This window comes from Phyllobates terribilis, unplaced genomic scaffold (genome assembly GCF_046119375.1).
Source record: "Phyllobates terribilis strain yellow unplaced genomic scaffold, ASM4611937v1 Scaffold_4__5_contigs__length_816908805, whole genome shotgun sequence".
NCBI classification, from domain to species: domain Eukaryota; kingdom Metazoa; phylum Chordata; class Amphibia; order Anura; family Dendrobatidae; genus Phyllobates; species Phyllobates terribilis.
The window spans coordinates 350,144,066-350,167,535 of NW_027362764.1; positions in this window are offsets into that span (position 1 = coordinate 350,144,066).

Consider the following 23,470-nt stretch of genomic DNA (forward strand, 5'->3'; position numbering starts at 1 on the left):
AGCGCCGGATAAATGTTACGTAAAATGTTCCCAATAAAAGCTTCAACTCAGTCCTCAAAAAAAGCTAGTCCCCACTCAGGTCTGTCATCTGTTAAAAATATAAGGGACTTCTAAGTTACTGGTAGCAGAAAGGCTCTGGAAAAGCGAAATGCCCCTTGCCCCCCAAAAGAAATTCAGAAAATTTTGTGCTCCCAAATCCAAATGCCTATTCTACAATAATTTGTTCTCCAATTGTCAAATAGCGCTCCGTCCCCCCCAGCCACATATGGGGTATTGACACTTTTAGAAGAAATTGTGTGACACATTTCAGCACCATTTTTACCCATTGCCCTGTGTGAAAATGTAAAATCTGAGGGTAAAACATTTTTTTGTGGTAAAAATATAATTATGCTTTTTTCACTGCCCAATGGTATAAATTTAAAAATTTAAAAATACCACTTCCCTAGATGAATTCCTTGAGAGATGTAGTTTACAAAATGGGGTCACTTGTGGGGACTTCTGCTGTTTCGGCATGTCAGCGACTCTTCAAATGTGACATGGTGTCTGCAACCTATCACAGCCAACATAGCGCTCCTTTCTCTTCCGAACCCTGCCGTACACCAAGCTGTGGTTTTCCCCCACATATGGGGTATCAGCGTACTCAGGAGAAATTACACAACAAATTTCATGGTGCAATTTATCCTGTTACCCTTATGATAATGCAAAATTAGGGAATGAAAAAAAAATTTTGTGGGAAAAATGTGAAAATGTTATTTTTACAGCTCATTATTATAAACTTCTGTGAAGCACCTTGGGGTTCAAGGTGCTCACCACACATCTAGATGAGTTCCCTAAGGGGTCTAGTTTCCAAAATGGTGTCACTTGTGGGGGATTTCCACTGTTTAGGCACATCAGGGCTCCCCAAATGCAACATGGCGTCCGCTAATTATTCAAACAAATTTTACATTCAAAAAGTCAAATGGCGCTCCTTCCCTTTCAAACCCTGCCGTGCGCCCAAACAGTGGTTTGCCTCCACATATGGGGTATCGGCGTGTTCAGGAGAAATTGCACAACAAATTTCATGGTGCAATTTATCCTATTACCCTTATGATAATGCAAAATTAAGGGATGAAAAACGTTTTTGTGGGAAAAATGTGAAAATTTTATTTTTACAGCTCAATATTATAAACTTCTGTGAAGCACCTTTGGGTTCAAGGTGCTCACCACACATCTAGATAAGTTCCCTAAGGGGTCTAGTTTCCAAAATGGTGTCACTTGTGGGGGGTTTCCACTGTTTAGGAACATCAGGGGCTCTCCAAACGCAACATGGCGTCTACTAATTCAGACAAATTTTATATTCAAGAAGTCTAATGGCGCTCCATCCCTTCCGAACCCTGCAGTGCGCCCAAACAGTGGTTTTCCCTCACATATGGGGTATCAGCGCGCTCAAGAGAAATTGCACAACAAATTTTGGTGTCCATTTTTTCCTGTTACCCCTGTGAAAATAAAAAAAATTGGGTCTAAAGTAACATTTTTGTGAAAAAAGTTAAATGTTAATTTTTTTCTTCCACATTCCAAAAATTCCTGTGAAGCACCTGAAGGGTTAATAAAGTTCTTGAATGTGGTTTTGAGCACCTTGGGGGTGCAGTTTTTAGAATGATGTCACCTTTGGGTATTTTCTGTCATAAAGACCCCTCAAAGTGACTTCAAATATGATGTGGTCCCTAAAAAAATGTTTTTGTAAATTTTGTTGGAAAAATGAAAAATCACTGGTCAACTTTTAACCCTTATAGCTCCCTAACAAAAAAAAATTTTGGTTCCAAAATTGTGCTGATGTAAAGTAGACATGTGGGAAATGTTATTTATTAACTAGTTTGTGTGACGTATCTCTCTGATTTAAGGGCATGAAAATTCAAAGTTTGAAAATTGCAAAATTTTCAAAATTTTCGCCAAATTTCTGATTTTTTCACAAATAAACGCAAGTGATATCAAATAAATTCTACCACTATCATGAAGTACAATATGTCACGAAAAGACAGTCTCAGAATCAGGGGGGTCCGTTGAAGCGTTCCAGAGTAATTACTTCATAAAGTGACAGTGGTCAGAATTGAAAAAATTGGCCTGGTCACGAAGGCAAAAACAGGCTCTGGTGCGAAGTGGTTAAAGGAAAGATTAATGCAGCACGTTATCAGGAAAGACTGGAGGCAAATTTGCATTCAACAGCCCGAAAGCTGCGCATGGGACGTACTTGGACGTTCCAACATGACAACGCTCCAAAACACATGGCCAAATCGACCTGTCATTAGCTACAGCAGAACAAAGTGAAGGTTCTGGAGTGGTCATCTCAGTCTCCTGACCTCAATATCATTGAGTCACTCTGGGGAGATCTCAAGCGCGCAATTCATGATAGACAGCCCAGGCATTTACCAGAACTGGAGGCTTTTTGCCAAGAAGAATGGGCAGCTTTACCATCTGAGAAAATAAAGAACCTCATCCACAACTACCACAAAAGACTTCAAGCTGTCATTGGTGTTAGAGGGGGCAATACACGGTATTAAGAATTGGGGTATGTGAACTTTTGATCAGGATTATTTGAATGTTTTTGGTTATATTAAATGAAAGGCTACATTGGACCCTTTATATTATATGGGGGGCTATGTTGGACCCACTATATTAAATGGAGGGCTATATGGGGTCCATTATATTAAATATAGAGCTATGTGGGGCCCATATATTAAATGGAAGGCTTCATATATTAAATGAAGTGGTTTTGTGGGGTCCATATTACATGTAAAGCTATGTGTTGTCCAGTATAATAAATAGAAAGCTATATACAGTACAGACCAAAAGTTTGGACAAACCTTATTTAAAGTTTTTCTGTATTTTCATGGCTATGAAAATTGTACATTCACACTGAAGGCATCAAAACTATGAATTAACACATGTGGAATTATATACTTAACAAAAAAGTGTGAAACAACTGAAAATATGTCTTATATTCTAGGTTCTTCAAAGTAGCCACCTTTTGCTTTGATGACTGCTTTGCACACTCTTGGCATTCTCTTGATGAGCTTCAAGAGGTAGTCACCGGCAATAGTTTTCACTTCACAGGTGTGCCCTGTCAGGTTTAATAAGTGGGATTTCTTGCCTTATAAATGGTGTTGTGTTGTGCAGAAGTCTGGTGGATACACAGCTGATAGTCCTACTGAATAGACTGTTAGAATTTGTATTATGGCAAGAAAAAAGCAGCTAAGTAAAGAAAAATGAGTGGTAATCATTACTTTAAGAAATTAAGGTCAGTCAGTCTGAAAATTGGGCAAACTTTGAAAGTGTCCCCAGATGCAGTTGCAAAAACCATCAAGCGCTACAAAGAAACTGGCTCACATGAGGACCGCCCCAGTAAAGGAAGACCAAGAGTCACCTCTGCTTCTGAGGATAAGTTTATTTGAGTCACCAACCTCAGAAATCGCAGGTTAACAGCAGCTTAGATTAGAGACCAGGTCAATGCCACACAGAGTTCTAGCAGCAGACACATCTCTTCAACAACTGTTAAGAGGAGACTTTGTGCAGCAGGCCTTCATGGTAAAATAGCTGCTAGGAAACCACTGCTAAGGACAGGCAACAAGCAGAAGAGACTTGTTTGGCCTAAAGAACACAAGGAATGGACATTAGACCAGTGGAAATCTGTGCTTTGGTCTGATGAGTCCAAATTTGAGATCTTTGGTTCCAACCACCATGTCTTTGTGCACTGCAGAAAAGGTGAACGGATGGACTCTACATGCTTGGTTCCCACCATGAAGCATGGAGGAGGAGGTGTGATGGTGTGGGGGTGCTTTGCTGGTGACACTGTTGGGGATTTATTCAAAATTGAAGGCATACTGAACTAGCATGGCTACCACAGCATCTTGCAGCGGCATGCTATTCCATCCGGTTTGCGTTTAGTTGGACCATCATTTATTTTCCAACAGGACAATGACCACAAACACACCTCCAGGCTGTGTAAGTGCTATTTGACCAAGAAGGAGAGTGATGGAGTGCTACGCCAGATGACCTGGCCTCCACAGTCACCAGACCTGAACCCAATCAAGATGGGTTTCGGTGAGCTGGACCGCAGAGTGAAGGCAAAAGGACCAACAAGTGCTAAGCATCTCTGAGAGTGCCTTCAAGATTGTTGGAAGACCATTTCCGGTGGCTACTTTGAAGAACCTAGAATATAAGACATATTTTCAGATGTTTCACACTTTTTTGTTAAGTATATAATTCCACATGTGTTAATTCATAGTTTTGATGCCTTCAATGTGAATGTACAATTTTCATAGTCATGAAAATACAGAAAAATCTTTAAATGAGAAGGTGTGTCCAAACTTTTGGTCTGTACTATATGTCACATTGTATTAAATGGAGTTCTTTGTGAGACCCATTATAATAATTGCATTGCTACATGGGGCACATTGTATTAAATGGAGGGTTTTGTAGGGCCCTTTATATTATATGTAAAGCTATATGTAATGTGGGGCCCATTATATTGAATACTGAGCTATGTGGGACCCATTTTATTACATTTAGGGCTATGTGGGGCCCATTATATTAAATTAAGGGTTTTGTGGATCCCATTATATTAAAGGGAAGGCTATGTAGGGCGTACTATAATGGAGGACTATATGGATCCCCTTACATTGAATGGAGGGTTATGTGAAAAAACAGGAAAGGATGTGCTCCAGTGGCAGGCCACTAGGAAATGATGTGCTCTGGTGGCACACCAATGGGAAAGGGTGTGATCCAGTGGCACGCCAACAGGAAAGGGTGTGCTGCGGTGGCAGGCCACCGAGAAAGGGCATACTCCGGGGGCACACCAATGAGAAAAGGTGTGCTCCGGTGGCATGCCAAAGTGAAAGGGTGTACTCCGGTGGCATAGAAATTGGAAAGGGTGTGCCCCAGTTGCACGCCAACAAGAAAGAGTGTGCTCTGGTGCCACTGCAATGGCAAAGGGAAGGCTATGTGTGGCCTGTTATGTGGATTGCCATCTGGGACTCATTATATTAACCCATTTCCAACATGCGCTGTATATGTACTGAGCTAAACCGCCGTACTTATACTTCCTGATGTTCGTGCGGACTCAACCTGAGTGCCACCACGAACAAGTGCAGGTGTCAGCTCTATATGAGAGCTGACACCCTGCAGCAACACCCACGATAGGTGTTAGCTCCAATCTCAGGCGTTTAACCCTGCTGTTAACAGTGACAGCAACATCGATGGGCATCGCTAAGGTAGGGATCTCCCTCTGTGCTCCCATCGACACAATGTGAGTGTGATTGTATTGTGCTAATGCTCTCCATGGTGACCCCAGAGCACCGATCTCAGGCGGTTAACCCTGCTGTTAATAGTGACAGCAACATCGATGGGCATCGCAGAGGTAGGGAGCTCCCTCTGTGCTCCCATCGACACAATGTGAGTGTGATCTCATTGTGCTAATGCTCTCCATGGTGACCCCGGGCTTTAAGATGGCCGTGGGGTCAGCCAGGGACGGTGGTCTGGTAGCTCCTGCTCAGAGCAGGAGCTGACACTGCTCCTCCCTGCCTGTGTTGCACTGTCCTAATGCCATGCATTGCAAAAGCATTGCAGAGTATTAGATCAGAGATCAGTCAGTGGAAATTTGATGTCCCATACTGGGAAAGAATAAAAGAGTTTAGAAAAAAAATTGTAGAAAATAATGTTACTCATTTATGTAATAACAAAAATAAACATAAAAAAGTACACATATAGTACACATATTTGGGATCGCGTCCAGAACAACCTGACCTACAAACTGTCCCTCTAGTTAAATCATTCAGTGAACACAGTAAAAAAAAAAAATGCATGCTTTATCATCATACCACCAAACAAAAGTGGAATAAAACACGATCAAAAAGTCGAGTGTAAATAAAATCTTGTCCCACAAAAAACAAGCCGCTATATAGCTCCTTCAGCGAAAAAAATTAGAAGTCCATTTTCTCCAGTTACCCTTGTGAAAAAAAAAAATTGGGGTTCAAAGTAAAAATTTTGTGAAAAAAAGTTAAATGTTAATTTTTTCCTTCCATACTAATAATGAAGAGTGCATTTCCTTCCACACTGCAAGAATTCCTGTGAAGCACCTGAAGGCTAACGCGTCGGCACATCACAGATCAACCTGTTAACTGGCATGGAGAAAGACCAATGTATCGATGCGAATGGTGGAAGTGAGCACACAGCTTCCGTACTTTCTCAAGCAGCTTATCCAGGCCGGGAGAAATCGCTGTACCACCAGATTGAAGACGTGAGCTGTGCAAGGCACGTGTGTGAGTTTGCCTCGGCGTGGGGCCGCGAACAGGTTTGCACTAGTGATGAGAGAGCATGCTCGCTACTGCTCGGTGCTCGCCTAAGCATCTCACTGCTCGAGATGCTCGGTGTTCGCCGAGTCTTTCGGGGTTGCTTGGGCGGGAACTCGGGTCCCCTCCCTGCATGTTTGGCGCTCTTTAGAGAGCCAATGAACATGCAGGGATTGCCTGCCATGCACTGTAATGCCGTAGCCATGTTGGTTGTGGACATTACAGTGATTGGCTGGCCGCACAGCGTCATCAGGTCTATATCAGACCTGGCGCCGCCATGGTCGTCACAGTCACTCCGGATCAGACAGTGTAGGGAGAGCTGCTGCTGCGTCAGGGATAGATTTGCTTGTGTATTAGGTAGTGTAGGGAGAAAAAACATACATTACACATATCCATCTTAACAAACAGTCCTTCTGAGGACTAATCCATCTGCAGAGATATCAGGCAGGGTGTATAGGCAGGCAGTTTATATAGCAGACTGCAGAGCATATAGCACAAGAGGCTCTTCTGCTGCTGTTAGATATTTTTATACAAAGGCCCAAGTCTCAGGGTCCAGGAATACTTTTTTTGGATCTTAATCCTTATTATTTGCTTAAAAAGCAATCCAGAGAACACAGTTTTTCTGCACCATTTGCTTGTTGGCACTGCAGAATACAGCCAGGTCCTTTCCATATTACAGCGCTAGAAATCCAGCTATTTAAAACTGTGTTTTCTCCATCACACGGATCACATATACGTTGTCAGAAAATACTGCCATTTCTGGCCTCCATTAAAAATTTCCTTTAGTGTGTCAGTGAAGCAATTCACAGCAGTTTGCTGTTCAAACTACTTACCTACAGGCCAGGTATTTAAAACCCTGTTTTCTCCGTCACACGGATCACATATATGTTGTCAGAAAATACTGCCATTTCTGGCCTCCATTAAAAATTTCAGTGTGTCAGTGAAGCAATTCACAGCAATTTGCTGGTCAAACTACTTACCTACAGGCCAGGTATTTAAAACCCTGTTTTCTCCATCACACGGATCACATATACAGTGCCTACAAGTAGTATTCAACCCCCTGCAGATTTAGCTGGTTTGATAAGATGCAAATAAGTTAGAGCCTTCAAACTGCAAACGAGAGTAGGTTTTATGAACAGAAGCATAAATCTTACAAACCAAAAAGTTATGTTGCTCAGTTGAATTTTATTAAATTTTAAACATAAAAGTGTGGGTCAATTATTATACAACCACTATGTTTAATATTTTGTGGAATAACCCTTGTTTGCAATTACAGCTAATAATCGTCTTTTATAAGACCTGATCAGGCCGGCACAGGTCTGTGGAGTTATCTTGGCCCACTCCTCCATGCAGATCTTCTCCAAGTTATCTAGGTTCTTTGGGTGTCTCATGTGGACTTTATCCTTGAGCTCCTTCCACAAGTTTTCAATTGGGTTAAGGTCAGGAGACTGACTAGGCCACTCCAACACCTTGACTTTTTCCCTCTTGAACCAGGCCTTGGTTTTCTTGGCTGTGTGCTTTGGGTCGTTGTCTTGTTGGAAGATGAAATTACGACCCATCTTAAGATCCATGATGGAGGAGCGGAGGTTCTTGGCCAAAATCTCCAGGTAGGCCGTGCTATCCATCTTCCCATGAATGCGGACCAGATGGCCAGGCCCCTTGGCAGAGAAACAGCCCCACAGCATGATGCTGCCACCACCAAGCTTGACTGTAGGGACGGTATTCTTGGGGTCGTATGCAGTGCCATCCAGTCTCCAAACGTCACGTGTGTGGTTGGCACCAAAGATCTAGATCTTGGTCTCATCAGACCATAGAACCTTGAACCAGTCTGTCTCAGAGTCCTCCAAGTGATCATGAGCAAACTGTAGACGAGCCTTGACATGACGCTTTGAAAGTAAAGGTATCTTACGGGCTCGTCTGGAACGGAGACCATTGCGGTGGAGTACGTTACTTATGGTATTGACTGAAACCAATGTCCCCACTGCCATGAGATCTTCCCGGAGCTCCTTCCTTGTTGTCCTTGGGTTAGCCTTGACTCTCCGGACAAGCCTGGCCTCGGCACGAGAGGACACTTTCAAAGGCTGTCCTGGCCGTGGAAGGCTAACAGTAGTTCCATAAGCCTTCCACTTACGGATGATGCTCCCAACAGTGGAGACAGGTAGGCCCAACTCCTTGGAAAGGGTTTTGTACCCCTTGCCAGCCTTGTAACCCTCCACGATCTTGTCTCTGATGGCCTTGGAATGCTCCTTTGTCTTTCCCATGTTGACCATGTCTGAGTGCTGTTCACAAGTTTGGAGAGGGTCTTAAATAGTCAGAAAAGGCTGGCAAAAGAGATCTTTAATCCACACATGTGAAGCTCATTATTCTTGGTGCCTGAACTACTTCTTAATACTTTAGGGGGACAAAACAGAATTCTTGTGGTTTGAGGGGTTGAATAATAAATGACACTCTGAATTAACTTTTAACGTTTTAAAAAAACAAAATTTGCTGCAGTGCATTTCCCACTTCCAGGCTGATCTACAGTACAAATGTCACAATGCCAAGTTAATTCCGCATGTGTCAACCAGCAAAATCGGCAGGGGGTTGAATACTACCTGTAGGCACCGTAACTCTGTATGGAGAAATATATGGGGTCCATTATTCTGTATGGAGCAATATATGGGGTCCATTATTCTTTATAGAGCATTATATGGGGTCCAATATTCTGTATAGAGCAATATATGGGTCAATTATTCTGTATGGAGCATTATATGGGGCCCATTATTCTGTATAGAGCAATATATGGAATCCATTATTCTGTATGGAGCTTTAAATGGGGTCATTTATTCTGTATGGAGCAATATATGGGGTCCATTATTCTGTATGGAGCAATATATGGGGTCCATTAGTCTGTATGGAGCAATATATGGGTCCATTATTCTTTATGGAGCATTATATGGGGCCCATTATTCTGTATGGAACAATATATGGGGTCCATTATTCTGTATAGAGCAATACATAGGGTCTATTATTCTGTATGGAGCATTATATGGGGCCCATTATTCTGTATGAAGCAATATATGGGGTCCACTATTCTGCATGGAGCAATATATGCAGTCCATTATTCTGTATGGAGCAATATATGGGACCTATTATTCTGTATGGAGCAATATATGGGGTCCTTTGTTCTGTATGGAGCAATATATGGGTTCCATTATTCTGTATGGAGCAATATATGGGTCTATTATTCTGTATGGAACATTATATGGGGTCCATGATTCTGTATGAAGAGATATATGGGATCCATTCTGTATGGAGCATTATATGAGGCCCATTATTCTGTTTGGAGCAATATATGGGGTCCACTATTCTGCATGGAGCAATATATGGGGTCCATTATTCTGTATGGAGCAATATATGGTACCCATTATTCTGTATGGAGCAATATATGGGGTCCATTATTCTGTATGGAGCAATATATGGGTCTATTATTCTGTATCGTACATTATATGGAGTCCATTGTTCTGTATGGAGCAATATATGGGGTCCATTATTCTGTATAGAGCATTATATGGGGTCCATTATTCTGTATGGAGCAATATATGGGGTCTATTATTCTGTATAGAGCAATATATGGGGTCCATAATTCTGTATAGAGCAATATACAGGGTCTATTATTCTGTATGGATCATTATATGGGATCCATTATTCTGTATGAAGCGATATGTGGGATCCATTCTGTAAAGAGCATTATTCTGTTTGGAGCAATATATAGGGTCCACTATTCTGCATGGAGCAATATATGGGGTCCATTTTTCTGTATGGAGCAATATATGGGACCTATTTTTCTGTATGGAGCAATATATGGGGTCTATTATTCTGTATGGAGCAATATATGGGGTCCATTATTCTGTATGGATCAATATATGGGGTCCAATATTCTGGATAGAGCATTATATGGGGTACATTATTCTGTATGAAGCAATATATGAGTCCATTATTCTGCATCGAGCATTATATGGGGCCCAATATTCTGTATGTAGCAATATATGGGGTCCATTATTCTGTATGGAGCAATATATTGGGTCCATTATTGTGTATGGAGAAATATATGGGTAGATTAATCTGTATGGAGCATTATATGGGGCCCATTATTCTGTATAGAGCAATATATGGAATCCATTATTCTGTATGGAGCTTTAAATGGGGTCATTTATTCTGTATGGAGCAATATATGGGGTCCATTATTCTGTATGGAGCAATATATGGGGTCCATTAGTCTGTATGGAGCAATATATGGGTCCATTATTCTTTATGGAGCATTATATGGGGCCCATTATTCTGTATGGAACAATATATGGGGTCCATTATTCTGTATAGAGCAATACATAGGGTCTATTATTCTGTATGGAGCATTATATGGGGCCCATTATTCTGTATGAAGCAATATATGGGGTCCAGTATTCTGCATGGAGCAATATATGCGGTCCATTATTCTGTATGGAGCAATATATGGGACCTATTATTCTGTATGGAGCAATATATGGGGTCCTTTGTTCTGTATGGAGCAATATATGGGTTCCATTATTCTGTATGGAGCAATATATGGGTCTATTATTCTGTATGGAACATTATATGGGGTCCGTGATTCTGTATGAAGAGATATATGGGATCCATTCTGTATGGAGCATTATATGAGGCCCATTATTCTGTTTGGAGCAATATATGGGGTCCACTATTCTGCATGGAGCAATATATGGGGTCCATTATTCTGTATGGAGCAATATATGGTACCCATTATTCTGTATGGAGCAATATATGGGGTCCATTATTCTGTATGGAGCAATATATGGGTCTATTATTCTGTATCGTACATTATATGGAGTCCATTGTTCTGTATGGAGCAATATATGGGGTCCATTATTCTGTATAGAGCATTATATGGGGTCCATTATTCTGTATGGAGCAATATATGGGGTCTATTATTCTGTATAGAGCAATATATGGGGTCCATAATTCTGTATAGAGCAATATACAGGGTCTATTATTCTGTATGGATCATTATATGGGATCCATTATTCTGTATGAAGCGATATGTGGGATCCATTCTGTAAAGAGCATTATTCTGTTTGGAGCAATATATAGGGTCCACTATTCTGCATGGAGCAATATATGGGGTCCATTTTTCTGTATGGAGCAATATATGGGACCTATTTTTCTGTATGGAGCAATATATGGGGTCTATTATTCTGTATGGAGCAATATATGGGGTCCATTATTCTGTATGGATCAATATATGGGGTCCAATATTCTGGATGGAGCATTATATGGGGTACATTATTCTGTATGAAGCAATATATGAGTCCATTATTCTGCATCGAGCATTATATGGGGCCCAATATTCTGTATGTAGCAATATATGGGGTCCATTATTCTGTATGGAGCAATATATTGGGTCCATTATTGTGTATGGAGAAATATATGGGTAGATTAATCTGTATGGAGCATTATATGGGGCCCATTATTCTGTATATAGCAATATATGGAATCCATTATTCTGTATGGAGCTTTAAATGGGGTCATTTATTCTGTATGGAGCAATATATGGGGTCCATTATTCTGTATGGAGCAATATATGGGGTCCATTAGTCTTATGGAGCAATATATGGGTCAATTATTCTTTATGGAGCATTATATGGGGCCCATTATTCTGTATGGAACAATATATGGGGTCCATTATTCTGTATAGAGCAATACATAGGGTCTATTATTCTGTATGGAGCATTATATGGGGCCCATTATTCTGTATGAAGCAATATATGGGGTCCACTATTCTGCATGGAGCAATATATGCGGTCCATTATTCTGTATGGAGCAATATATGGGACCTATTATTCTGTATGGAGCAATATATGGGGTCCTTTGTTCTGTATGGAGCAATATATGGGTTCCATTATTCTGTATGGAGCAATATATGGGTCTATTATTCTGTATGGAACATTATATGGGGTCCATGATTCTGTATGAAGAAATATATGGGATCCATTCTGTATGGAGCATTATATGAGGCCCATTATTCTGTATGGAGCAATATATGGTACCCATTATTCTGTATGGAGCAATATATGGGGTCCATTATTCTGTATGGAGCAATATATGGGTCTATTATTCTGTATCGTACATTATATGGAGTCCATTGTTCTGTAAGGAGCAATATATGGGGTCCATTATTCTGTATAGAGCATTATATGGGGTCCATTATTCTGTATGGAGCAATATATGGGGTCTATTATTCTGTATAGAGCAATATATGGGGTCCATAATTCTGTATAGAGCAATATACAGGGTCTATTATTCTGTATAGATCATTATATGGGATCCATTATTCTGTATGAAGCGATATGTGGGATACATTCTGTAAAGAGCATTATTCTGTTTGGAGCAATATATAGGGTCCACTATTCTGCATGGAGCAATATATGGGGTCCATTTTTCTGTATGGAGCAATATATGGGACCTATTTTTCTGTATGGAGCAATATATGGGGTCTATTATTCTGTATGAAGCAATATATGGGGTCCATTATTCTGTATGGATCAATATATGGGGTCCAATATTCTGGATAGAGCATTATATGGGGTACATTATTCTGTATGAAGCAATATATGAGTCCATTATTCTGCATCGAGCATTATATGGGGCCCAATATTCTGTATGTAGCAATATATGGGGTCCATTATTCTGTATGGAGCAATATATTGGGTCCATTATTGTGTATGGAGAAATATATGGGTAGATTAATCTGTATGGTGTATTATATGAGGCCCATTATTCTCTATGGAGGATTTTATGAGGCCCGTTATTCTGTATGGAGCATTAAATGGGGCTCATTATTCTGTATGGAGCATTATATGGAGTCCATTATTGTGTATGGAGCATTATATGGGGTCCATTATTCTGTATGGAGCAAGATATGGGGATCATTATTCTATATAGAGCATTATATGGGGTCTATTATTCTGTATGGAGCAATATATGGGTCCTTTATTCTGTATGGAGCAATATATGGGTCCATTATTTTGCATAGAGCAATATAAAGGGGCTATTATTCTGTATGGAGCATTATATGGGGCCCATTAGTCTGTATGAAGCAATATATGGGTCCATTATTCTGTATAGAGCATTATATGGGGTCCATTATTCTGTATGGAGCAATATATGGGTCCATTATTCTGTATGGAGCATTATATGGGGCCCATTATTCTGTATAGAGCAATATATGGAGTCCATTATTCTGTATGGAGCATTATATGGGGTCATTTATTCTGTATGGAGCAATATATGGAGTCCATTATTCTGTATGGAGCAATATGTGGGGTCCATTAGTCTGTATGGAGCAATATATGGGTCCATTATTCTTTATGGAGCATTATATGGGGTCCATTATTTTGTATGGAGCAATGCATGGGTCCATTAATCTGTATAGAGCAATATATGGGGTCCATTATTCTGTATGCAGCAATATATGGGGTCCATTATTCTGCATAGAGCATTATATGGGGTCCATTACTCTGTATGGAGCAGTATATGCGTCCATTATTCGGAATGGAGCAATATATGGGGTCCATTATTCTGTATGGAGCAATATATGGGGTCCATTATTCTGTATGGAGCATTATATGGGGTTATTTATTCTGTATGGAGCAATATATGAGGTCCATTATTCTGTATGGAGCAATATATGGGTCCATTATTCCATATAAAGCATTATATGGGGACAATTATTCTGTATAGAGCAATATGTGGGGTCCATTATTCTGCATAGAGCAATATAAAGGGTCTATTATTCTGTATGGAGCATTCTATGGGGCCCATTATTCTGTACGAAGCAATATATGGGGTCCATTATTCGGTAAGGAGAATTAGATGGGACCCATTCTTCTGTATGAAGCGATATATGGGATTCATTCTGTATAGAGAATTATATGAGGCTCATTATTCTGTATGGAGCAATATATGGGATCCACTATTCTGCATGCAGCAATATATGGGGTCTATTTTGCTGTATGGAGCAATATATGGGAACCATTATTCTGTATGGAGCAATATATTGGGTCCATTGTTCTGTATGGAGCAGTATATGGGACCCATTATTCTGTATGAAGCAATATATGGGGTGCATTATTCTGTATGGAGCAATATATGGGACCCATTATTCAGTATGGATCAATATTTTGGTTCCTTTTTTTTGTATGGATCTATATATGGGTCTATTATTCTGAATGGAGCATTATTCTGTATGGAGCAATATATGGGGTCCATTATTCTGTACAGAGCATTATATTGGGTCCATTATTCTGTATGGAGAAATATATGGGGTCCATTATTCTGCATGGAGCAATATATGGGGCACATTATTCTTTATCGAGCTTTATATAGGGCCCATTATTCTGTATGGAGCAATTTCAGGGGTACATTATTCTGTATGGAGCAATATATGGGTCCATTATTCTCTATGGAGCGATATATGGGGTCCATTATGCTGTACGGAGCAATATATGGGTCCATTAATCTGTATGGAGCATTATGTGGGGCCTATTTTTCTGTATGGAGCATTACATGGGGCTCATTATTCTGTATGGAGCATTATAAGGTGTCAATTATTCTGTATTGAGCATTATATGGGGTCCATTATTCTGTATGGAACAATATATGGGGTCCATTATTCTGTATGGAGCAATATATGGATCCATTATTCTGTATGGAGCATTATATCGGGCCCATTATTCTGTATGGAGCAATATATGGGTCCATTATTCTGTATGGAGCATTATAAGGCCAATTATTCTGTATGAAGCAACATATAGGGTCCATTATTCCGTATGGAGCAATATATGGGGTCCATTATTCTGTATAGAGCATTATATGGGGTCCATTATTCTGTATGGAGCAATATATGGGTCCATTATTCTGTATGGAGCATTATATGGGGCCCATTATTCTGTATAGAGCAATATATGGAGTCCATTATTCTGTATGGAGCATTATATGGGGTCATTTATTCTGTATGGAGCAATATATGGAGTCCATTATTTTGTATGGAGCAATATATGGGGTCCATTAGTCTGTATGGAGCAATATATGGGTCCATTATTCTTTATGGAGCATTATATGGGGTCCATTATTCTGTATGGAGCAATATATGGGGTCCATTATTCTGTATAGAGCAATACACAGGGTCTATTGCTCTGTATGGAGCATTATATGGGGCCCATAATTCTGTATGAAACAATAAATGGGGTCCACTATTCTGCATGGAGCAATATATGGGAACCATTATTCTGTATGGAGCAATATATGGGACCCATTATTCTGTATGGAGCAATATATGGGGTCCATTATTCTGAATGGAGCAATACATGGGGTCTATTATTCTGTATGGAGCAATATATTGGTCTATTATTCTGTACGGAACATTATATGGTGTCCATTATTCTGTACGAAGCAATATATGGGTCCATTATTCTGTATGGAGCATTATATTGGGCCCATTATTCTGTATGGAGCATTACATGGGGCTCATTATTCTGTAAGGAGCATTATATGGGGTCCATTATTCTGCATGCAGCAGTATATGGGGTCCATTATTCTGAATGGAGCAATATATGGGGTCCATTATTCTGTATGGAGCAATATATGGGTCCATTATTCTGTATGGAGCAATATATGGGGCCCATTATTCTGTATGGAGCAATATATGGGGTCCATTATTCTGTATGGAACAATATATGGGTCCATTATTCAGTATTGAGCAATACATGGGGTCCATTATTCTGTATGGAGTAATATATGGGTCCATTATTCTGTATGGAGCATTATGAGGCCCATTATTCTCTATGAAGCAACATAGAAGGTCCATTATTCTGTATGGAGCAATATATGGGGTCCATTATTCTGTTCGGAGGAATATCTGGGGTTCATTATTCTGTATGGAGCAATATATGGTTCCATTATGCTGTATAGAGCAATAAAAAGTGTTTATTATTCTGTATGGAGCATTATATGGGGTCCATTATTCTTTTTGGAACAATATATGGGGTCCATTATTCTGTATGGAGCAATATATGGGTCCATTATTCTGTATGGAGCAATATATGGGGCCCATTATTCTGTATGGAGCAATATATGGGGTCCATTATTCTGTATGGAACAATATATGGGTCCATTATTCAGTATTGAGCAATACATGGGGTCCATTATTCTGTATGGAGTAATATATGGGTCCATTATTCTGTATGGAGCATTATGAGGCCCATTATTCTCTATGAAGCAACATAGAAGGTCCATTATTCTGTATGGAGCAATATATGGGGTCCATTATTCTGTTCGGAGGAATATCTGGGGTTCATTATTCTGTATGGAGCAATATATGGTTCCATTATGCTGTATAGAGCAATAAAAAGTGTTTATTATTCTGTATGGAGCATTATATGGGGTCCATTATTCTTTTTGGAACAATATATGGGGTCCATTATTCTGTATGGAGCAATACATGGGTCCATTACTCTGTATGGAGAAATATATGGGGTCCATTATTCTGTATGGAGCAATATATGGGGTCCATTATTCTTTATAGAGCATTATATGGGGTCCAATATTCTGTATGGAGAAATATATGGGTCCATTATTCTGTATGGAGCATTATATGGGGCCCATTATTCTGTATAGAGCAATATATGGAGTCCATTATTCTGTATGGAGCTTTATATATGGTCATTTATTCTGTATGGAGCAATATATGGGGTCCATTATTCTGTATGAAGCAATATATGGGTCCATTATTCTTTATGGAGCATTATATGGGGCCCATTATTCTGTATGTAACAATATATGGAGTCCATGATTCTGTATAGAGCAATACATAGGGTCTATTATTTTGTATGGAACATTATATGGGGCCCATTATTCTGTATGAAGCAATATATGGGGTCCACTATTCTGCATGGAGCAATATATGGGGTCCATTATTCTGTATGGAGCAATATATGGGACCCATTATTCTGTATCTAGCAATATATGGGGTCCTTTGTTCTGTATGGAGCAATATATGGGGTCCATTATTCTGTATGGAGCAATATATGGGTCTATTATTCTGTATGGAACATTATATGGGGTCCATTATTCGGTATGAAGAGATATATGGGATCCATTCTGTATGGAGCATTATATGAGGCCCATTATTCTGTATGGAGCAATATATGGGGTCCCTTATTCTGTATGGAGCAATATATTGGGTCCATTATTGTGTATGGAGAAATATATGGGTAGACTAATCTGTATGGTGTATTATTTGGGGCCCATTATTCTCTATGGAGCATTTTATGAGGCCCGTTATTCTGTATGGAGCATTAAATGGGGCTCATTATTCTGTATGGAGCATTATATGGGGTCCATTATTCTGTATGGAGCATTATATGGGGTCCATTATTCTGTATGGAGCAAGATATTGGGTCCATTATTCTGTATAGATCATTATATGGAGTCTATTATTCCATATGGAGCAATATATGGGGTCCATTATTCTGTATGGAGCAATATATGGGTTCTTTATTCTGTATGGAGCAATATATGGGTCCATTATTCCGTATGGATCATTATATGGGGACATTTATTCTGTATGGAGCAATATGTGGGGTCCATTATTTTGCATAGAGCAATATAAAGGGTCTATTATTCTGTATGGAGCATTATATTGGGCCCATTATAATGTATGAAGCAATATATGGAGTCTATTATTCTGTATGGAGCAATATATGGGTCCATTATTCTATATGTAGCATTATGAGGGCCATTATTCTTTATGGAGCAACATACAGGGCCCATTATTTTGTATGGAGCAATATATGGGTCCATTATACTGTATAGAGCAATGTACAGGGTCTATTATTCTGTATGGAGCATTAAATGGGGTCCATTATTCTTTTTGGAGCAATATATGGGGTCCATTATTCTGTATGGAGCAATACATGTTTCCATTAATCTGTATAGAGCAATATATGGGGTCCATTATTCTGTATGCAGCAATATATGGTGTCCATTATTCTGTATAGAGCATTATATGGGGTCCATAATTCTGTATGGAGCAGTATATGGGTCCATTATTCAGTATGGAGCAATATATGGGGTCCAATATTCTGTATGGAGCAATATATGGGGTCCATTATTCTGTCTGGAGCATTATATGGGGTTATTTATTCTGTATGGAGCAATATATGGGATCTATTATTCTGTATTGAGCAATATAAACGGTCTTTTATTCTGTATGGAGCATTATATGGGGTCCAATATTCTGTATGGAGCAATATATCGGGTCCAATATTCTGTATGGAGCAATATATGGGGTCCATTATTCCGTATGGAGCATTATATGGGGACAATTATTCTGTATGGAGCAATATGTGGGGTCCATTATTCTGCATAGAGCAATATAAAGGGTCTATTATTCTGTATGGAGCATTATATGGGGCCCATTATTCTGTACGAAGCAATATATGGGGTCCATTATTCGTTAAGGAGAATTAGATGGGATCCATTATTCTGTATGAAGCGATATATGGGATCCATTCTGCATGGAGCATTATATGAGACTCATTATTCTGTATGGAGCAATATATGGGATCCACTATTCTGTATGGAGCAATATATGGGGTCCATTATTCTGTAGGGAGCAATATATGGGACCCATCATTCTGTATGGAACAATATATTAGGTCCATTATTCTGTATGGAGCAATATATGGGACCCATTATTCTGTATGGAGCAATATATGGGGTCCATTATTCTGTATGGAGCAATATATGGGACCCATTATTCTGTCTGGAGCAATACATTGGGTCCATTATTCTGTATGGAGATATATATGGGGTCCATTATTCTGTATAAAGCTATATATGGGTCTATTATTCTGTATGGAGCATTATATGGGATCCATTATTCTGTATGGAGCAATATATGGGGTCCATTATTCTGTACAGAGCATTATATGTGGTCCATTATTCTGTATGGAGCAATATATGGGGTCCACTATGCAGCATGGAGCAATATATGGGGTACATTATTCTGTATTGAGCATTGTATGGGGCCCATTATTCTGTATGGAGCAATAAATGGGGTACATTATTCTGTATGCAGCAATATATGGGGTCTATTATTCTGTACCGAGCAATATATGGGTCCATTAATCTGTATGGAGCATTATATGGGGCTCATTATTCTGTATGGAGCATTATATGGGGTACATTATTTTGTATGGAGCATTATATGGGGTTCATTAGTCTGTATGGAGCAATATATGGGGTCCATTATTCTGTATGGAGCAATATATGGGGTCCATTATTCTGTATGGAGGAATATATTGGGTCCATTATTCTGTTTGGAGGAATATATTGGGTCCATTATTGTGAATGGAGAAATATATGGGTCCATTATTCTATATGGTGTATTATATTGGGCCCATTATTCTCTATGGAGAATTTTATGAGGCCCGTTATTCTCTATGGAGCATTAAATGGGGCTCATTTTTCTGTATGGAGCATTATTTGGGGTCCATTATTCTGTATGGAGCATTATATGGGGTCCATTATTCTGTATGGAGCAAGATATGGGGTCCATTATTCTGTATAGAGCATTATATGGGGTCTATTATTCTGTATGGAGCAATATATGGGGTCCATTATTCTGTATGGAGCAATATATGGGTCCTTTATTCTGTATGGAGCAGTATATGGGTCCATTATTCCATATGGAGCATTATATGGGGACAATTATTCTGTATGGAGCAATATGTGGGGTCCATTATTTTGCATAGAGCAATATAAAGGGTCTATTATTCTGTATGGAGCATTATATGGGGTCCATTATTCTGTATGGAGCAATATATGGGTCCAATATTCTATATAACAACAAAAGAGGAAAAAGAGTGATTCATATCAAGAGTATTATTTTATTACATATCAAAACTTTACATGATTATGTCAAAGTAATCATAGCAATTAATAGCACTAGAAAATGGGGACACACAAAGAATCCAGGGGATAGTAGCACTAGATAATATGCAGAGACACAATAAGAACCCCACATGGGGATGTCAGGTATCAAAATAATGCAGTGGGGACCTTTAAGGCAAGAGGCTGACTCAAGGAACAGTTGTAGCAGAACAGACAGTATGTAGAATCACATCATCATAGACAATAAGACCACCCAAATGTTCCCTTCGCTCAATATTATAAGAGGAGCCATCTTACCAAGGATGCAGAGGTTTAAAGTGCTCAGTGCCAAATGCCCATGTGGACAAAAAACGCCTCGACGCGCGTTTCGCCCTCAACCGTAAGGCTTTCTCAAGAGGCGGATCACTGGAAGTGCATGAGGACCTTAAATATGGAGAACTGGAGGATCACGTGACGTGTCACGTGATCGTCCCGATAACACGACTTCCGCATGTTGGCGCATGCGCCGTGGGCCACCTGTCGTGAGCGCGTGACCAGGCCGTCACGCCCCCTAGCACGTGTGGACAACACAATGCCGGAGACGACAGATAGCGGGGCACGCGCTCCAGAGGGAAGCCACACGGCGCGCATGCGCGCAGCGTATATCGATGTTACAAAGGACCAGCCCTATATGTAGCATTATGAGGGCCATTATTCTTTATGGAGAAACATACAGGGCCCATTATTCTGTATGGAGCAATACATGGGTCGATTATACTGTATAGAGCAATACACAGGGTCTATTATTCTGTATGGAGCATTATATGGGGTCCATTATTCTGTATGGAGCAATATATGGGGTCCATTATTCTGTATGGAGCAATACATGTTTCCATTAATCTGTATAGAGCAATACATGGGGTCCATTATTCTGTATGCAGCAATATATGGGGTCCATTATTCTGTATAGAGCATTATATGGGGTCAATTATTCCGTATGGAGCAGTATATGGGTCCATTATTCAGTATGGAGCAATAAATGGGTTCCATTATTCTGTATGGAGCAATATATGGGGTCCATTATTCTGTATGGAGCATTATATGGGGTTATTTATTCTCTATGGAGCAATATATGGGGTCCATTATTCTGTATGCAGCAATATATAGGTCCATTATTCCGTATGGAGCACTATATGGGGACAATTATTCTGTATGGAGCAACATGTGGTGTCCATTATTCTGCATAGAGCAATATAAAGGGTGTATTATTCTGTATGGAGCATTCTATGGGGCCCATTATTCTGTACGAAGCAATATATGGGGTCCATTATTTGGTAAGGAGAAAAAGATGGGATCCATTATTCTGTATGAAGCGATATATGGGATCCATTTTGTATGGAGCATTATTTGAGGCTCATTATTCTGTATGGAGCAATATATGGCATCCACTATTCTGCATGGAGCAATATATGGGGTCCATTATTCTGTATGTAGCAATATATGGGACCCATTATTCTGTATGGAGCAATATATTGGGTACATTATTCTGTATGGAGCAATATATGGGGTCCATTGTTCTGCATGGAGCAAAATATGGAACCGATTATTCTGTATGGAGCAATACATTGGGTCCATTATTCTGTATGGAGCTATATATGGGGTCCATTATTCTGTATGGAGCTATATATGGGTTTATCATTCTGTATGGAGCATTGTATGGGGTCCATTATTCTGTATGGAGCAATAAATGGGACCCATTATTCTGTATGGAGCAATATATAGGGTCCATTATTCTGTATGGAGCAATATATGGGACCCATTATTCTGTATGGAGCAATACATTGGGTCCATTATTTTGTATGGAGCTATATATGGGGTACATTTTTCTGTATGGAGCTATATATGGGTCTATTATTCTGTATGGAGCATTATATGGGGTCCATTATTCTGTGTGGAGCAATATATGGGGTCCATTATTCTGTACAGAGCATTATATGGGGTCCATTATTCTGTATGGAGCAATATATGGAGTCCATTTTGCAGCATGGAGCAATATATGGGGTACATTACTCTATATCGAGCATTATATGGGGCCCATTATTCTGAATGGCGCATTATATGAGGTACATTATTCTGTATGGAGCAATATATGGGTCCATTATTCTGTATGGAGCAATATATGGGATCCATTATTCTGTACCGATCAATATATGGGTCCATTAATCTGTATGGAGCATTATATGGGGCCCATTATTCTGTATGGAGTATTACATGGGGCTCATTATTCTGTATGGAGCATTTTATGGGGTCCATTATTCTATATGGAGCATTATATGGGGTCCATTATTCTGTAAGGAGCAATATATGGGGTCCATTATTCAATATGGAGCCATATATGGGGTCCATTATTCTGTTTGGAGGATTATCTGGGGCCCATTATTCTGTATGGAGCATTGTATGGAGTCCATTATACTGTATGGAGCAATATATGGGGTCCATTATTCTGTATGGAGCAATATATGGGACCCATTATTCTGTATGGAGCAATATATGGGGTCCATTATCCTGTATGGAGCAATATATGGGACCCATTATTCTGTATGGAGCAATACATTGGGTCCATTATTCTGTATGGAGCAATATATGGGACCCATTATTCTGTATGGAGCAATATATGGGGTCCATTATTCTGTAAGGAGCAATATATGGGACCCATTATTCTGTATGGAGCAATACATTGGGTCCATTATTCTGTATGGAGCAATATATGGGGTCTATTATTCTGTATCGAGCTATATATGGGTCTATTATTCTGAATGGAGCATTATATGGGGTCCATTATTCTGTATGGAGCAATATATGGGGTCCATTATTCTGTACAGAGTATTATATGGGGTCCATTATTCTGTATGGAGCAATATATGGGGTCCATTATGCAGCATGGAGCAATATATGGGGTACATTAATCTGTATCGAGCATGATATGGGGCCCATTATTCTGTATGGAGCAATATATGGGGTACATTATTCTGTATGGAGCAATATATGGGTCCATTATTCTGTATGGAGCAATATATGGGGTCCATTATTCAGTACCTAGAAATATATGGGTGCATTAATCTATAAGGAACATTATATGGGGCCCATTATTCTGTATGGAGCAATACATGGGGCTCATTATT